We start from the raw sequence: 16,245 nt of genomic DNA, 5'->3' as shown, positions 1-16,245 counted from the left end.
GACTTTTAAAGCGATTGCATTTTCCCATATTAGAAGCTGTATGTCACATTGAAATCATTTCTGGTAGAATACAGGGCTGAAAATGAAAAGTGTTAACAATTCTCAAAGTGGATGTTCATTTTTTTTTATGTCATTTTATGAAAAATGAGCTCTTTATGGTTTTTATACAAAAAGAATTGTGCTTGCCTGCTGCATATGTAATTTAAAATACATCGTTTTTCTTTAACATAAGGACCCTTGTTTACCACACTGCTCTTCTACCAATAGTAGAAGCAAGAAGCTAGCTGCTGAGGGCAAAGCAGAATTTAAAAGAAAGAAAGATGTATGTGGCAAACAGATGTGTACAGCATCCATCCATCTATCTATCTATCTATCTATCTATCTATCTATCCATCCATCCATCTAAGTAACATTTTGAGTTGAGAAGAATTTTGTCATAGGTGATATGGCATGACTATTTCTTGTGACTGTCTCCAAGTCTGTCCTCAGATCATTCATAAAAATTGATGAATATAATTTTATGTCCAGATTTTTTTGGGGGGCTTGTTTGTGGCATTTTAGAAACGTTTACAAGAGCGGAAAAGTTCTCCCAAGCTGCGTGCTGCTTCGCACCTGCCTTTCGGATGCAAGTGTAATTCCTCTCAGGGTTGATAAATCAAGTGCTAAATGAATTAAGTGAATCAGGCTGTATATACATTCAGAAATAATGGTTAGAAGTCACTAACATAGATATTTAACACACAGGATAGAAAACCACTTTAATATATCTGGAGACAGAGATGTCGCCATTGACGTCAGCATAACGATGCTGACATTTAACTAAAGGATAAAGCCAGAAGAGAGCTCAGCCTCAACAATCACCAGTTTACCAGTGTTATGGAAGTACTTCCATTATGCAAATGCTTATCAAAATGAAAAACAAGAAGTACATTATGAAATTTAAAAAAATAGCAATTTGGCTTGAGAGGTGTCAAATGATAAGGTTGAACAAATGTTCCCCCTTTCTGTATCGAGCATCCATCCTATGGTCTTGTGTCAAAGGGATTTTGTTTGTGTGTGTGTTTTTTTTTCCAAATACCAAAAGTTCAGTCCAACTGTCACCATCATTAAAGCACCCCTCACCCCTTTGTGATGGGAAATATTGAACAGGTTTAACATTTATGATTGCCGGCCCCAAGCTTTTCTGAGAAGCTGGTGGGGGAAAAATAATTTTTAACATAACCCACACATAATCGCTCACGAAAATCTTTCAGCGCTGTCGGACAATCAATCAGGCCTTTTCTGACTATAATAGCAAGGGGTGCTCAAATATGTCCACTCATCCACGTCACTTCTAAAATTCTGATTCTTCACCGTCATACAAGTTAAAAACCAAACAAAGTTTTTAAAAAAAAAAACATTTTTAATGACTGTAGAATATAAAGTAAAAACAACAAAACAGTCTCCCAGCGTTTCTTGTCATTTCTGGTGTGCATTCTTCGCTTTCGCTTAGCAAGAATCAACTGTTTGTGTCAAAATCCAAAGAAAAAGCAAAACATTGGCTGGAGTAAATGATCATTCGATGCTAGCTGACCAACCAAAGGTCTTGTGACATATGCTAGCGCCTCGCTGGACTACTGTTAAAAAATATATATTTAGGTCAATTTCCAAACTGCACGATTTCTGAGGCATTTGACTTAAGTGTTTTGGGTTGGGTCATTATGATGTTGATGTTGTCATTTTCTATGCAGTTGCTATGTCCCTTGTGATAATGATGTATAAGCCACTCTTAATTTGTCAAGTCACTCTTTTGTTGTTGTTGCTATGCAGTTACTGTGTAACTTATGATAATGTTGTCAGTTGCTATGGTCCTGTATTAGTCACTCTTAGTTTGTCTAGTCACACACATTTTATCATAAACTGTAACGAATTGACTGTAGAATTTACAAGAAATAATTATCAAAAAAGTTGCCAGCTTCTTCTTCTTTTCCTTTTGGCTTTTCCCTTCAGGCGTCGCCATAGCGAATCAGCTGCCTCCATCTAACCCTGTCCTCTGCACCGTCTGCTCTCACACCAACTTCCTTCATGTCTTCTTTAACTACATCCATACACCTCCACTTTGGTCTTCCTCCAGACCTTCTGCCTGGCATTTGGAAACTCAGCATCCTTCTGCCAATATACTCACTATCTCTCCTAGGGAAATGTCCAAACCATCTCAGTCTGGCCTCTCTGACTTTATCTCCAAAGCCTCCAACATGTGCTGTCCCTCTGATGTACTCATTCCTGATTCTATCCATCCTGGTCACTCCCGAAGAGAACCTCAGCATCTTCATCTCTGCCACCTCCAGCTCTGCCTCCTGTCTTTTCCTCAGTGGCACTGTCTCCAGACCAAACAACATCGCTGGTCTCACCACAGCTTTATAAACCTTTCCTTTCATTTGAGCTGAAGCTCTATCACACATCACACCTGACACTTTTCTACACCCGTTCCAGCATGCCTGCACACGCTTCTTCACACTCTCCATTGCTCTGGACTGTTGACCCTAAATACTTCCTCCACCTTCTTGGTCTCTTCTCCCTGTAACCTCACTCTTCCACTTGGGTTCCTCCCATTCACACACGGATACTCCGTCTTGCTACGGCTAACCTTCATTCCAGGGCAAACCTCCACGCCTCTAGCTTCTCCTCCAGCTGTTCCCTCCTCTCACTACAGATCACAATGGCATCTGCAAACATCATAGTCCATGGAGATTCCTGTCTAACCTCATTTGTCATCCTGTCCATTACTATAGCAAACAAGAAGGGGCTCAGAGCTGATCCCTGATGTAGTCCCATCTCCACCTCTGTCACGGTGCGTCCACGGAACGGCGTGGTGACTGTCGATGTGTGGCGTAGAGGACCCAAAAAGCAGGGAGGCAGGAGAACCACGGCAGGAGTGCGGGTTAGACTGTTGTCTTTTATTGTATAACTCAAACTCAAACTCAAAAACGACAGAACAAACTCCAGGGGTGACCGTGACAATGGCAATGATCCCACAAGGGACTGATCACCACCCGGGAATTAAATGCACCCACACAAATTAGGGGATTAGTCACACCTGGGGCCAGGCACAAGTGGCTGAGGGCCCGGATTTGTCAGCCTGCGGAAGGGCAGGCATCCACTCAGGACCAATCGGGACCCTCAACCAAAGCCAGCTCTACCCAGACATGACAACCTCCACAAAAGTTGCCAGCTAATTCTTGTAAAATCTCATTTAATTACTGAAAAAAAAAAACTATTACAGTATGTATATTAAGTATTTACAGGATATAAATTACAATTACTTCCTGTATTTACCTTTTGTTTTTTGTTTTTAAGAAAACAGCATTTCACTGTAATCTAGTTTACAACTGTTTCTTGTATTCTCATTTACAGGCAAAGAAATTCCTGTGACTAAATAATACAGTATGTCGTTGTAAAATCCATCCATCCATTTTCTTAACCGCTTATTCGTCATACGGGGTGCAGGGGTGCTGGAGCCTATCCCAGCTAGTAGGTGGGGTACACCCTAAACTGGTTGCCAGCCAATCGCAGGGCACACAGAGACGAACAACCATCCACACTCACAATCACACATAGGGACAATTCAGATCGTTCAATTAACCTACCATTTATGTCTTGGGAATGTGGGAGGAGACCAGAGCACCCGGAGAAAACCCACATAGGCACGGTAAGAACATGCAAACTCCAGCAAGTTGGGCAGCAAGTTTACTCAATTTCAATCTATCCATTGCAACAGATTGCATGTCAGCCCATTTGACTTGTCTTTCTTTGAAAGTTGCACGCCAGGTCTTCTTAGGCCATCCCAGTTTTCTCTTGCCTTCTGGGATCCATTTCAGGGCTATCAAGGCATTTCGATGCTCATTAATTCACAATATATGGCCTGCAAATCTAATTCTTCTTTCAGTTACTATTTCTGAGAGTTTTCGCTGTTGGGTTCTATTCAAAACCTTTTGATTTTTGTCTTTGTAGGTAATTTTTTAAAATTCTTCTCAAGCATCTCTGCTGGAATACATTGAGTGTCCTGATTATTGTTGCTGTCATCTTCCAAGTATCACTTGGAATGCCAAAACATGTTGCTAATTACACAGCAAATTACTGTACTTTGTTTATACCCGTAATACAATTTGTTTTACCCATAAGGCATTGCGGTATACAGTTAAATATTATAAAATTGAAAAACAAGATAATGCTGTTTGTTTTTTTTACTGTAGATTTTACAGAAATTTGTTACAGTGTATAGGCCTTTATTCTGTCATATAGATTTGCACATTACTCTAGCGAGATTAACTGAATGACACTTTTGTCAGTATGTCGAAGTTACTTTACCAAGGTTTTTCTCAGCACGTCGATGTTTCCTATCTCCACTTTTCCATCCAAGCTTTCTTCAATGCTAACAAATCGAGGTTTCTCAGTCAAGGCTTCTTCTCCGTTATGGGTTTTCTTCGAGGCCATCTGAATCCTGCCCTGCTCTCTGTTGTTACTTTATATTTTTGAATTTAAATACTTTCCCAACATTAGTGTCTTATCTGCTTTTGGGTCCAAACTCCGCACCTCATGTGACTAAGACATGCATTGGGTATATATATGTCATGAGTATTACCACTTTGGCTACTTGTTCAAAGATAATGAAGCACTGGCTATCTAATACAGGCTAACCCTGTGTTGTGTACTCCAATAACTGACTTACTGACCCAATTTTGCACAGCTATCCTATTCCCTCATGCCTCATTGGACACAATGGACACAAACGTGTGGTGAATTCTGAATCGGTTTGGTTTGTTAAGAGGTGTTAAGTTGTTGATGAGGGCGCTGAGAAAGACGAGACATTCAGTGAGGAGAATCAATGTCCGACACGACTGTGTGATCCCTGTGTGTGGCCTCGACTCCATTCGAACGGCCGCGGTGTTCTTTTAGATGTGTGCTGTTGCAGCACTCGCGCATTTCGACTGTGGCTGAGGAAATCAGTGTGAGGGCTGCATTCATCCAAGTAATGCTCCAGTCATGTGTGAGAGCAAGTGGGCCAACGCTTGGCCTGACTATTTGCTTTTCCAGCTGTTTCCAGGACTCAAGGAGAGAACATTTTTTGTGTGTGTGTGTGTTTGTTTGTGGGGTAGCGAGCAGGGGGGGATCATTGAAGTGGGATGAAGAGAGCCAGAAGAGTTATGAAGAGTGTGTCACAGAAGCTATTTGTGCTCACTTTAAATGCTTGGTGTCTACTTTTTCTATTATATTGAAGTCTATTCACACTGTGGAAACCACATATACACAGGCTCAGGATGAGAAGCTTGTCGGCGTGTGTGCGCGTGCGCGTGCGTATGTGTGCGGCGTGCGCATGCTCCATACAAAAACCCGCCCATATGCCTGGCTGCCTCTCATATAGACTGATCCGCCTTTCAGACACAAAGCCACAAGGGATGGCCTAGATTCCAGCACATGCACACACAGGCTGCAGGCCGCAAAGACACATCACGCAACCTATGACTTGACGGGGTAAATGTATAGTGTGGATGTTAAAACCATTAGCACACGTTAGAATCTAACATACACATACTGTACTGCATATATGTAGCCCTGGAAAAAAACACTGGAAAAAAACAATGAGACCAAAACAAAACACTGGAGATTTTTTTTTAAATATTTGAAAATGTGTGGTTAAATTGCATTTTTTAAAAGCACGTTTGAAAAAATTGAAGAAGAAGAAAGTGTCTAACTATTAATAAAACTAGTTTTTCAGTGTTTATATGCCTTAAGTATATTACTTGTCTGTATGTGTTCTCAAGGATTTATGTGTAAATATTTGTTATTTGTCTTTTGTGATGTCTAACGCTAATTTTTGCTAGCCGGTCATTAGGGTATTCCCACTGATCTGAATATATGACTGGATAACTGATAGGCCAAGACTTTGAAGTCGCGAGGCCGCCATATTGCTCCTCCCAAGAAACGTTTCTCGGCATACGATCCTATACATTTACAGTATCGAATTTGGAGAACATTTGAGATGGTACTTAGTAGAAAAAGCATGATTTATGATGTTTGAATTTGTTAAACATAAACAAGAGGACTTCAGACATTTTATAACTTGCCTTTAATACATGTATAAATTATATGCTTAATGATGTCTACGGGAGGAAACATGTAATTAAAGAATTATACCTGTAGTACACCAAAAGATACCTCTGCCAAATCTAATATTGGTCTAAGGAACTGAGCGATAAAAGAAAAAGGGGGTCTTCAAAAACAGCACATACCGTCCACCTGTTAATTTATTTAATTTTTATTTTTTACTTACTTTACTAAAAATAGTGACCACCCCGGCACAACATCCACCCCCCACCCCTCCCCCCACCCCATCCCCCGCACCCGGTCCTATACTAACTGCCTACGAGCTGAATATATCTCATCTTTACGTACTGCATAGTGTATAGTTTATTTAGTAGTCTGCTTGCGAAATGAGAGGAGAAGGATGGCCGCCCTGTTGCTTCAACGGCTTGCACGGGAGTTGTGTTAATTTTATTTGCCATTTTTTTTATTTAGTCTCAGTTTTAGTTTCAATTACGCTTGTTGGTTTTTATCATAGTTAGTCAATCTCATCCTGTTTTTATTTAGTCCATTTTTAGTCGACTATAAATCTAGCATTTTAGTCTTTATTTTAGTCCAAGTTTATTTGTCTAGTTTTAGTCAACAAAAACTGGCAACGTTTTAGTCTAGTTTTAGTCAGGACAAAAATTTTACCCCTGTATATTTTTGTGTCAGCAGATTATGTTGAACATTTCAGATCAAAAACTATTTCACATCAAATTTTTTCTCCTCTTTTTGATGAAAAACAACTTCACACACAATTACAGTATATCAAAAAGTGGCTACTATGGCTCCATGCTATGAGCTAGTAAGTTAGCCAGCATTAATTAGCGGTCAAATTAGCATTATTGTAGGAACATTATAGCCATTGGATTAATTAATTAATTATTTTTTTTAACCTTTCACTGTGAATTCACCTCCTGTCTGTCCCATGTGTTTGTGCATGTTGCACTCGCTAGCTGCAGATTTGAAAGGGGGAGTGTCACTGTGTGTCACCTAACAGTGTCACAGACATGACAGATAAGCAGACACAATATTTTACAAAATCATATAATTTCCGTCTCGTTTTTGTTCATGAACTAAAATTTCCATAGATTTTAATCCAGTTTTTATTAAGTGAAGTACATTTTCGTCTCGTCTTCATTAGTCGACAAAAATACATACTGATTTAGTTCCAGTTATTGTTTATTAATGAGGGTTTTAGTCTAGTCTAGTCTAGTTTTAGTCCGGTAAAAAATGTGCATCAACTAAGTTATTTTTGTTTAGTTTTTGTTGATGAAATTAACACTACACGGGAGTTTATGGGCTATCAGCTATAGGGTATTCCCTTTATTGCTAGCATTAAGATGGCGATTAACCTAAAATGAACTATTTATTGTATAATATCCATCCATCCATTTTTTTAACCACTTGTCCTCACAATGGTCGCTGGAGCCTATCCCAGCTGGCTTCGGGCAGTAGTGGGCAGGGTACGCCCTGAACTGGTTGCCAGCCAATCGCAGGGCACAGAGAGACAAATAACCATCCACACTCACAACCACACCTATGGACAATTTGGAGTGTTCAATTAGCCTTCCATGCATGTCTTTGGAATGTGGGATGAAACCGGAGTACCCGGGGAAAACCCACGCAAGCACGGGGAGAACATGCAAACTCCACCCAGACAGGCCGAAGCCCAGACTCGGTCTCACGTCCTCTGCACTGGGAGGCGGATGTGCTAATCAGTCGTCCACCGTGTCGCCCTGTATAATATGTATTTAAAAATAAATTGTGTGTAATTATTTTTATTTATGTGTTTAGTCTAACAGTGAATTCCAACTGTGGTGCCATTAAACACCTTAAAACAGACTCAGGGAGGGCAGAAGAACCTTCGTCACAAGCCTGTGACAAAGCAGCATGGTGCATACAGAACGCATTCACACAAACACAAACACACACACACAAGACCTTGCATATCGTCACCCTTTTAAAATAATTGCCTAAGTCTTTTTTTTTGTTGCAAAAAATATTTTTTTTGCCCAAGTCATCTCCTCATGATGCAAATGGTTATTTTTTTTGTGTTTCCTGAAAAATCTGAAATAAATGACTTAGGCGATTATTTTAAGAAGAAGTGTTGTTCGGAACATTCATCAATTATCATCAATTCATCATTATGTTTTATGATTGTGATTGAGCTACAAGCTTGTTTTAGTTTACATTGTTTTATTTTTATAACTTTGTATTTATAACTTTTATAAATGTATGTTGGTGTCTTGAAGGATTTGATTTTGGAAGGTTTTGTTTTGTTAGCACAGGCATAATAAGCTGCCACATCACTTTACACCTTTTCACTGGCTTTATTTTTTGGTGCATCCTAAAACAACTGAGTGGCTGAAACTAATCAATCAATGTTTGGATCATCTTTTATTTTTATGCAAATAATTGTTCAAAATGACAATAATTGCATTTGGAATATGGAGTTATGTTTAAGCAATTATAGTTTTTATTTTCAATTATAGTTAATTTTAGGCCTGTATTTCTTTAACAACAACAATAATAATACTAATAATAATAAAATAAATAAGAAAACAATACATTTTATAGTGCCTTCAAGACACCCAAGGATGCTTTACAGTGTCAAATGAGAGTCAGTGTTGAAGCCAATGCTGGACGGGAATGACAAATCTGTTTTCAGGGATTTAAAACCTTTTTTTTTTTTTTTGCTGCATCATTTTTATGTCCAGACCTGTAAAATAAGAGCCAGTGTTTGGACCATCCTTCACTGGCCCCATTTTATAGCCCCCATTTTACTTAAGTTATTATTTCAAAACTGCATCTTGACAAGAATACTCTTGTATCATGCAGACATTATAGAGACAAAGGAATGCCGAAGAGGTCTTGTCTATCATTTCCGTTGTACATGTGGGCACACACCACAGCTTCGCCGTGTCATTGAGGTCACCCAGCAGCCTCGCTTTCCTTGGTGGGACTATTTACCTCCAGTTAGCAACAAAAGTGAAAATGAAGGGATTGGACAGCTCTTGAGGTAAAACAAGAGTAACAACACAACACTACATCATGAATAAGTCATACTAGCAATGTAGCAGCCATGGCTAAGCTATTTGCTGTGCACGTTCTTACAGTGCACATTAGTGTGGGTTTGATGTTGGTTAGAGACTTGAGGGTGAAATGAGGCTGCGAACTTCTCTCTTAATTTTTAATATACATTTACGTAGTGTCCCCAAATTCTGGTTGAAAAATAGATCAGGAAGAATACAAGGGAAAAAACCTGTGTGTGTATCCTATGATAGCAAACTATGTGCATCGCAACTTCAGGTTTGTTGCTAAAATACAACTGCAAATTGTCTTCACTTTTAAAACCGTTGAGATATTCAAAGCACTGTTGTTACCAATCTTTTAACATAAATCTAGTATTTGAAAAAAAGAAGAAGGTTTTACTGGCCCTGATTTCAAACGTAGTTATTCATCAATTTGTTGTGCATATGTAATATGGGGCGATCCTACATTTGGGATCATAGCGGCCCTCCAAAGGACACCGTAACTACAATATGGCCCATGACAAAAGTTTGACACCACTGGTCTACAAGAAAGTATTCTGAATTACCATAATACTGTACAGACGCTCCCCACCTTACGAACGAGTTACGTTCCGGACGATCGTTCGTAAGGTGAATTTGTTCGTAAGTTGCTTCAGTGCTATATTTTGTATTATAATTTATGTTTAAAGCCTATATAAGTATATTGAAGGTTTATATAAGTATGTTTAAGGCTTGTACAAGTAACCTGCATTGGTTTGTACTGAAAAAAACTTTTAATAGAATGGAGAGAATACGTACAGTACTGTACTGTACTACGTATATTAGAGAGAGAGAGCGAAAGACACACACACAGTATGTACATGTACGTAATAAGATAAATAAAATGAAGTTTAACTTACTTTTGGAAGATGTACTCGATGCTTAAGGAGATGATGGAGGAGGAGGAAGAGGAGGATTTTATATCATGAGAGATTCTTCGTCGTCGCTGGAATCGGCTTCAAAAGTTATTTCCTGCTTCATGGGGACCAGCGTTTCTTCCTCCTCCTCCTCGCCACGTTGCTCAGCCTCCAATGAGCTCTCACAGCGGCAATCGTCGGTATTAGCGGCGGAAAGAAGCACTACGCGCAATACAAAATCTAACTTACAGCATTTCTTTCCGAACATTTTTCGACATACTGTACGCGCAGAAATGTTCGTATGTACCGTTGTTCGTAACTCGAATGTTCGTAAGTAGGGGAGCGTCTGTACTGTATATTTAAAACACATCCAACCATTTTCTTTTTGAATCCATCCATTGATCTATCTAATTTCAATAGGTTTGGGCCTCATTAGGGTCACAAGTTAAATGCTGGTTGCCAGTCAATCAAAGGTGTCCCAGTAACAAATAAACAACAGAAACAGTGAGCTACGTTTATATGAAGCAAAAAATAAATAAATAAAAGAATAATAATAATAACAAATGGTAATGATAATATTTTGTTTGTATTGAGTGGTATATATTCTCATCTAGATCATTTAATTCTCAGGGCATTGAATCGATCGCAACTGGGCTGCTACAAACAGAGCAGCCCAGTTGCGATCGATTCAATGGCCTGAGAATGAGAGGTAGAATAAATGTGCCACATAAACCAGGTTTAAGCCAGGTAATTGCACCATGACTGCGTATCACCGGAAGGCAAGCGTATTACTCTGTGTGGCGTGCTCAAAGGGGGAGAGATGGAATGATGGAACAAACCTTTTTATGGGGGAGATGTAAAAACATCATGTACTGGTTGTACAGGTTTCTAGCTTGTTTGAAAAAGACATACCATAAATAAAAAAAATATATAATAATCTGTCAAATTCTGAAGGTGCTGGGGTTCAATTTATGGGTGCTTGAGAACTCCAAAATGGGTTAGAAACCTTGTGGATGCACACTCTTGCAGTGTATACATATAGGCCGCTACACCCTACTATCAGTTTCCAGCATTTGCCAGGACGGCGAGGGGAGGCTTGAAATTCCATACATTATGTATAGGTAAATCTTAAATAATTTATTTGGACAATGCAGTTAAAATACTGTACATTAAACAGATACAATTCAGCACTGTTGATAAAAACAAATAAAAACCTCAAATGTGCACATACTATTTCTTATATACCTACATAAAGTAATTAATTAATTGTTTTGATATATCAGTTTAATTAAAGTCAGCATTACTGTCGTTTTGTGATCCTTTTTGTCTCAGATTGTTTACCCAAAACAGGCCTAATGTGACGTCACGACACACCTCTATATGGTAGGGAGACAGCTGGCGACACAACACAGATTGAGCGGTCTTTAGACCAATGAGAGAAAAACTCGTTCGCGAGTGACGAGCCGTGATTGGACGCTGGGGGATTATAGTATGTATAGATATGTCGTGTGGCTCTACAAAGGGGGCGGGACACTGGAGAAGCGCTTGTCCAGCTACGCTGTGTCGTCCAAGACTGGACTAATGCTTCGTTTCGTAAGGACAAATGTAAGTTGTTTTGCGACGTTTGCACTGTCCGGAGAAGTGTTCCAACACCCAAAGAGCATTAGCGTTTAATTCTTTAGTCATTTCGGTTCTGTTTAAAAGTAGCTTTCGGGCTAAACTAAAGTGTGCTAGCTGCTATTACCGCTCTCTTTAGCGGGCTGCTATATTTTGACACGCCGTTTACCTTGACAATACACGCAGCCCGTCAGGGTGTAATGTCACTGCCTGGTGGCCGTTTCACTGCGCTGCCGCTCTCGCTATATGGATACGTGACGTGACATTCTCTCGGCATGCACTGTTGTTATTGCTAGCCCCAAGGGGCGAGCGAATCCGGTTGACGTCCGTCTGTGGCGCGCGCACGCTTGCGTCTCGCCGAAGCCAATTTGGCGTCTTTTGACCACGACGGCGTATTTCAACTTAGAGGCACCGGGACGGAACGGTGCGAGCATTCTTTTGAATTCGGCTCGGGAGTTCGGCCACTACTACGCCGCGTGATATTATGTCAAAGGTGAAGTGTTGCGTCATGTGCAACTTATTTACCCTGAATGTGTCACAATGCTTGTGTGTGTGGTTATTTTATGTTTTAAAAGCATGCATGTTGAAATCTCAGGATCAAGGGGGCGTCATCGGGGCTAACGCGACTCTGCCTCCCCACCACTACCCGCTCCCCTGTCCCCCTCCATGTTGACTGACCGTTACTCTGCCTGATTCACTCCCCCGTTTTCTTCTCTGTTGACAGTTTGGTTTAATACCGAGGAAAAGTTTTTCACCGGGGAGAATTCCTTAAGTCAGTGCCTTCAACTGGCTCGGAAAATTTGGCCACCACAACATTTTTGCTCCCTTCCTTTTTTTCATCCTCTTCCTCTGCTACCACTGCACAGAGCGAACGTTGATATGCCACATCAGGTAAGAGAAATCTCGCATACACGCACGCACACGCACGCACGCACACGCTTGCTGGGTTTATAGCGCACGCTGTTTTGACGCACATGGTCCGAACAGCATCACGCAGCCGAGCCTTCTTTCTTTGTTTCCAGGCTGAAGGGAGAGCCCCGCGTGGTATTTCGCATTGCAGATACACAATTTCCAGCACACGCTAGGCCAGCACTGTGTTGTGTGTGTGTGTGCCTAGTGTTATTGTTGTGTTGCTTCCCTCCACATTCCACACGTGTGTGTGCGCGCGCGTGCAGCAGGGCTGAACCGCGACTCTGCAAATGAGAAACACTAGTAACAACCAGCTGCGTGCCTGCAATTGTGACTTGAACGTGTGAAGAAAATAAAGGGGTGTTGCTGCTAGACAACAGGCACATTGCGCATGGACTTGAGCGGGGTAGATTGACAATACCCTTTTTTAGATTAAATCTATTCTCTTCAGAGTCAAAATTGTTGTCATGGTCAGGACACTTGTTTTTATGATTATCTCGACTTCAATGTTTAAAACGTGTGACGGCAAAGTATTTTCGAATTCCGATCCAGCATTTAAATAATTGATAATCCTGTAGTGTGCAGTAGGCCTAATATTTGTTGCACAAATACCTGTTTCCCTAAAATTAAAACTCATTTCTAAATGAACTCCTGCATACATCTCATTAAATAAATGCTCTTTTCTAAAAAATAAAAAAAAAAGCAGTGTGAAAAATTAACTCATTGAATACCAGCTATTTTTTATTGGAGCAACCCCCTTCAATACAAGCCGTTTTACTGGATTTATCTTTTTCCATTCTTTAGTTATCAGCGTTAGAATATAGCCAAGTTTTGTCAAAATTCCAATTCTGAGGGGAAAAAAAACTTATAAAAAGGGCTTTTTGTAAAATTGCATTGTAAATTTTAAGCACAACTTGGACTTTAACTACCATTTTTTCTTTTGTGACAGCTCAAACATCTAAATAATGTTTTAGTGCAATAAAATAACGTTCCAAAAAGTGCTTTTGATAAAAACAAACAAACAGTTTATTGCACATTTAAATAAACAATTGACTGGTCTAACTGCAGCTCTGCCGCAGCATCCAGTCGTCCAGGGGTCGACGCAGAGATGGCAAAATCGAAACTGTGTTTTGGTACATACCGGAACCCAGGCGGAACTTGTGATTTGAATCGCGTTCCTAAATCTGCCTTTCGCGTTCCATTACGCCTCCAAATGTCACATTAAGTGAACATCTTATCCCTTTTCTAAAATTAAATACAAGCATTGCACCATTTTGAAATGTCTTAAATCTAAAATAAATCCAACCTTAGTATACTTTTTAAAATTGCCCTGGCTGCTGCTTCATCGACTTACATAATAAAATGTCATCAATAATCTTGTATGCGGAGGTTTGTTCAGTGGTAACGCACCCGCACAATGGGCTGAGAATATTAATGCAGGTAACCCCGGTTCAATTCCCGATCTAGGCTGCATGTTTTTGCAGGTAATTCTTTTTCCTCTTTAACTCTTTGACTGCCAGACGTTTTCAGAAACGGGATGTCGCCAGTGCCAGCCGATTTAAGCATTTTGATTGATCTTTCAAGGTCCACAGAAAATGTTGTGTTTGGACTATGGAAACACACATACTACCAAATGAAAGATTAAACTCTCATCTTTCATCAGAAAAAACTTGACGGCCTTTTTTCCCGGGGAATAAATAGCTAGTAGCAGACTGTACCCACTACTCCGGTGAATATGCATTGGACTCGGGGCACTATTCGTCGTCCGATTGAACGTCCGCCTGAGCGTGCTCGCTTGTGCTCCGCGTTTTCCGGTGTCAGCATCGCTCGCCCGTGAACCTTTATGACGTCGTCATAGCCGCCGCGTGAAACAAAAAACGGAGAAAAAGAGCTTTTTGTGAAACGATGTTATTTCATGCACTCTAGTGAATTGTACACTTCTTTTTGTCCATGAATGATGTCACAAACACCTAAATAGTGCTTTACTTCTGTAAAACGCTTTCACCAACAATGAAAAAGTGTTTTTTGATTGCAAAATACGTTTATTTCCATTCAACAGTGTAACAATTTGACAAAACAATTTCGCAAACTATTTACAAATGTGTGCAACTGTGGTACTACTTACAATTATGTGGATGTTTCAAATACAGTTTTTCCTTTTGTAACGCTCTCCTGCGGGCAAGGAGACGCCAGGACTCGCACAACAGTTTACTTTCACTTTCACATTGGTCCGTTTTGCGTGCAAACGTTACACTTTCTTGACGGCCTTTTTTTCCGGGGAATAAAAAGCAAGTAGCAGACTGTACACACTTCCTCCGATGAATATGCACTGGACTCGGGGCACTCTCCGTCGTCCGATCGAACGTCCGCCTGTGCGTGCTCGGTTGCGTTCCGCGTTACGACACCGTCATAGCCGCCGCGTCAGCGGTTCCAATTTCGCCGTCAAGCTCGGATTCACCTTCATCATCATCGAGGATGATCACCGTCGTCATCAATGTACTATTTTAGCGTTGGTCGATGCCTTTCGTCTTGTAAGTGTAGAGCTGCTTGCAAACGCTCGCCATTGCCCGTTCCCTCCTCCATCTAGCTCCATCTAACGTCTTCTACTGCCGCGTCAATGCTTCTCAACCACGGAGTCACCACCCTCATCTTCATCATCGATGATGATCATCGTCGTCAACAATGTGCTTTTTCAGCGATGCTTTTGGTCTTTGAAAAAATCGTCTCGGGCGTGAGCTCCTCGCGACCGGCCGCCATTTTTCCTTTGTCTTCCATTCTCATCTCCTGCTCGACGCTCTAGCTCCGCCTCTACTGACTCCCACCCGATCTTGTCAAAAGAGAGTCATCGCTGCGCTCTAGGGGCCAAAAATAGTCATTAGGCACAACAGACAGACTTGAAACTTTCACCAGACATGCGGAAGGGTTTCCTCTACCCGTTTCAAAAAAATAAAAAATAAAATCATTGGATGACGTCTTTTGACGTCATTGGCAGTGAAGCGTAGGTTTTTACTTGACGTCTTTAAACGTCAGTGGCAGTGAAAGAGTTAACGTCTTTGGCGCTCCTCTGTAGGTTTTTGCAGAACGTCATTTAACGTCTTTGGCAGTAAAAGAGTTAATACTTTCTGTCAAAACTTAAAATGCCCTGTCGCAAAAAAATAAATAAAATCAAATAAATAAAAAAAGCCTTTGAAATGTACACAGGTTTTTGATCAAATGTGATGGTATTGGGGGGTTTGTCAGAGCATTTAAGTCATGTTGAGAGGCCAAATTAAAAACAAAGTATCTGCAACAAAAAGATAATTTGTTCTTCTATACTTATTTTGACGGGGTGGGGGGGTTATTCAGTTTTTGTTTACCATGATATTATTTCTCTCTCTTATGGCGTCCATTACAATTACGGTATAAGCCGATTGCAAGTTGTGTAAATTAGGTGATGACAGACAGCCAAAAGTTAATTCCCTTACTGGGGAGCTGGCAACAATGCTCAACTGTTTGATTGTAATATTTTACAACTAGCCACCAGATGTCGCTGATGTTTCAAACGTTCCAAAAGATCGATTCTTTTCGTGAATCATTTGTTCCAAATGATTTGATCGTTTCAATGTTCCGTTTTTGCCATCCTAGGTCGACGTGACCGGCAAAATGAGCCGTTAACCCTGCGGATCATTGCTCGACGGTTGCTTGTT

The 16,245-nt window shown here is 40.5% G+C and overlaps 1 protein-coding gene across 6 annotated transcripts in view; it reads left to right on the top strand.

The window, feature by feature from the left end:
- The first annotated feature begins 11,481 nt into the window (after nucleotides 1–11,481).
- LOC144035973 (vitamin D3 receptor A) overlaps nucleotides 11,482–16,245 on the top strand; it is a 67,509-nt gene continuing 62,745 nt past the window's right edge. For 4 of the 6 annotated variants that reach the window (XM_077546180.1, XM_077546170.1, XM_077546162.1 and 1 more), the window contains exons 1-2: nucleotides 11,482–11,638; nucleotides 12,375–12,541. The gene's annotated coding sequence lies outside the window, so the exon portion shown is untranslated. Of the gene's footprint in view, nucleotides 11,639–11,750; nucleotides 12,144–12,374; nucleotides 12,542–16,245 lie in introns of those variants that run through there. The other 2 variants (XM_077546152.1, XM_077546189.1) reach the window with 2 other exon arrangements.

Source organism: Vanacampus margaritifer, chromosome 1 (genome assembly GCF_051991255.1).
Source record: "Vanacampus margaritifer isolate UIUO_Vmar chromosome 1, RoL_Vmar_1.0, whole genome shotgun sequence".
Classification (NCBI taxonomy): domain Eukaryota; kingdom Metazoa; phylum Chordata; class Actinopteri; order Syngnathiformes; family Syngnathidae; genus Vanacampus; species Vanacampus margaritifer.
Note: the sequence above shows the minus strand (reverse complement) of the source record. Positions and strands in the feature narration are given on the sequence as shown.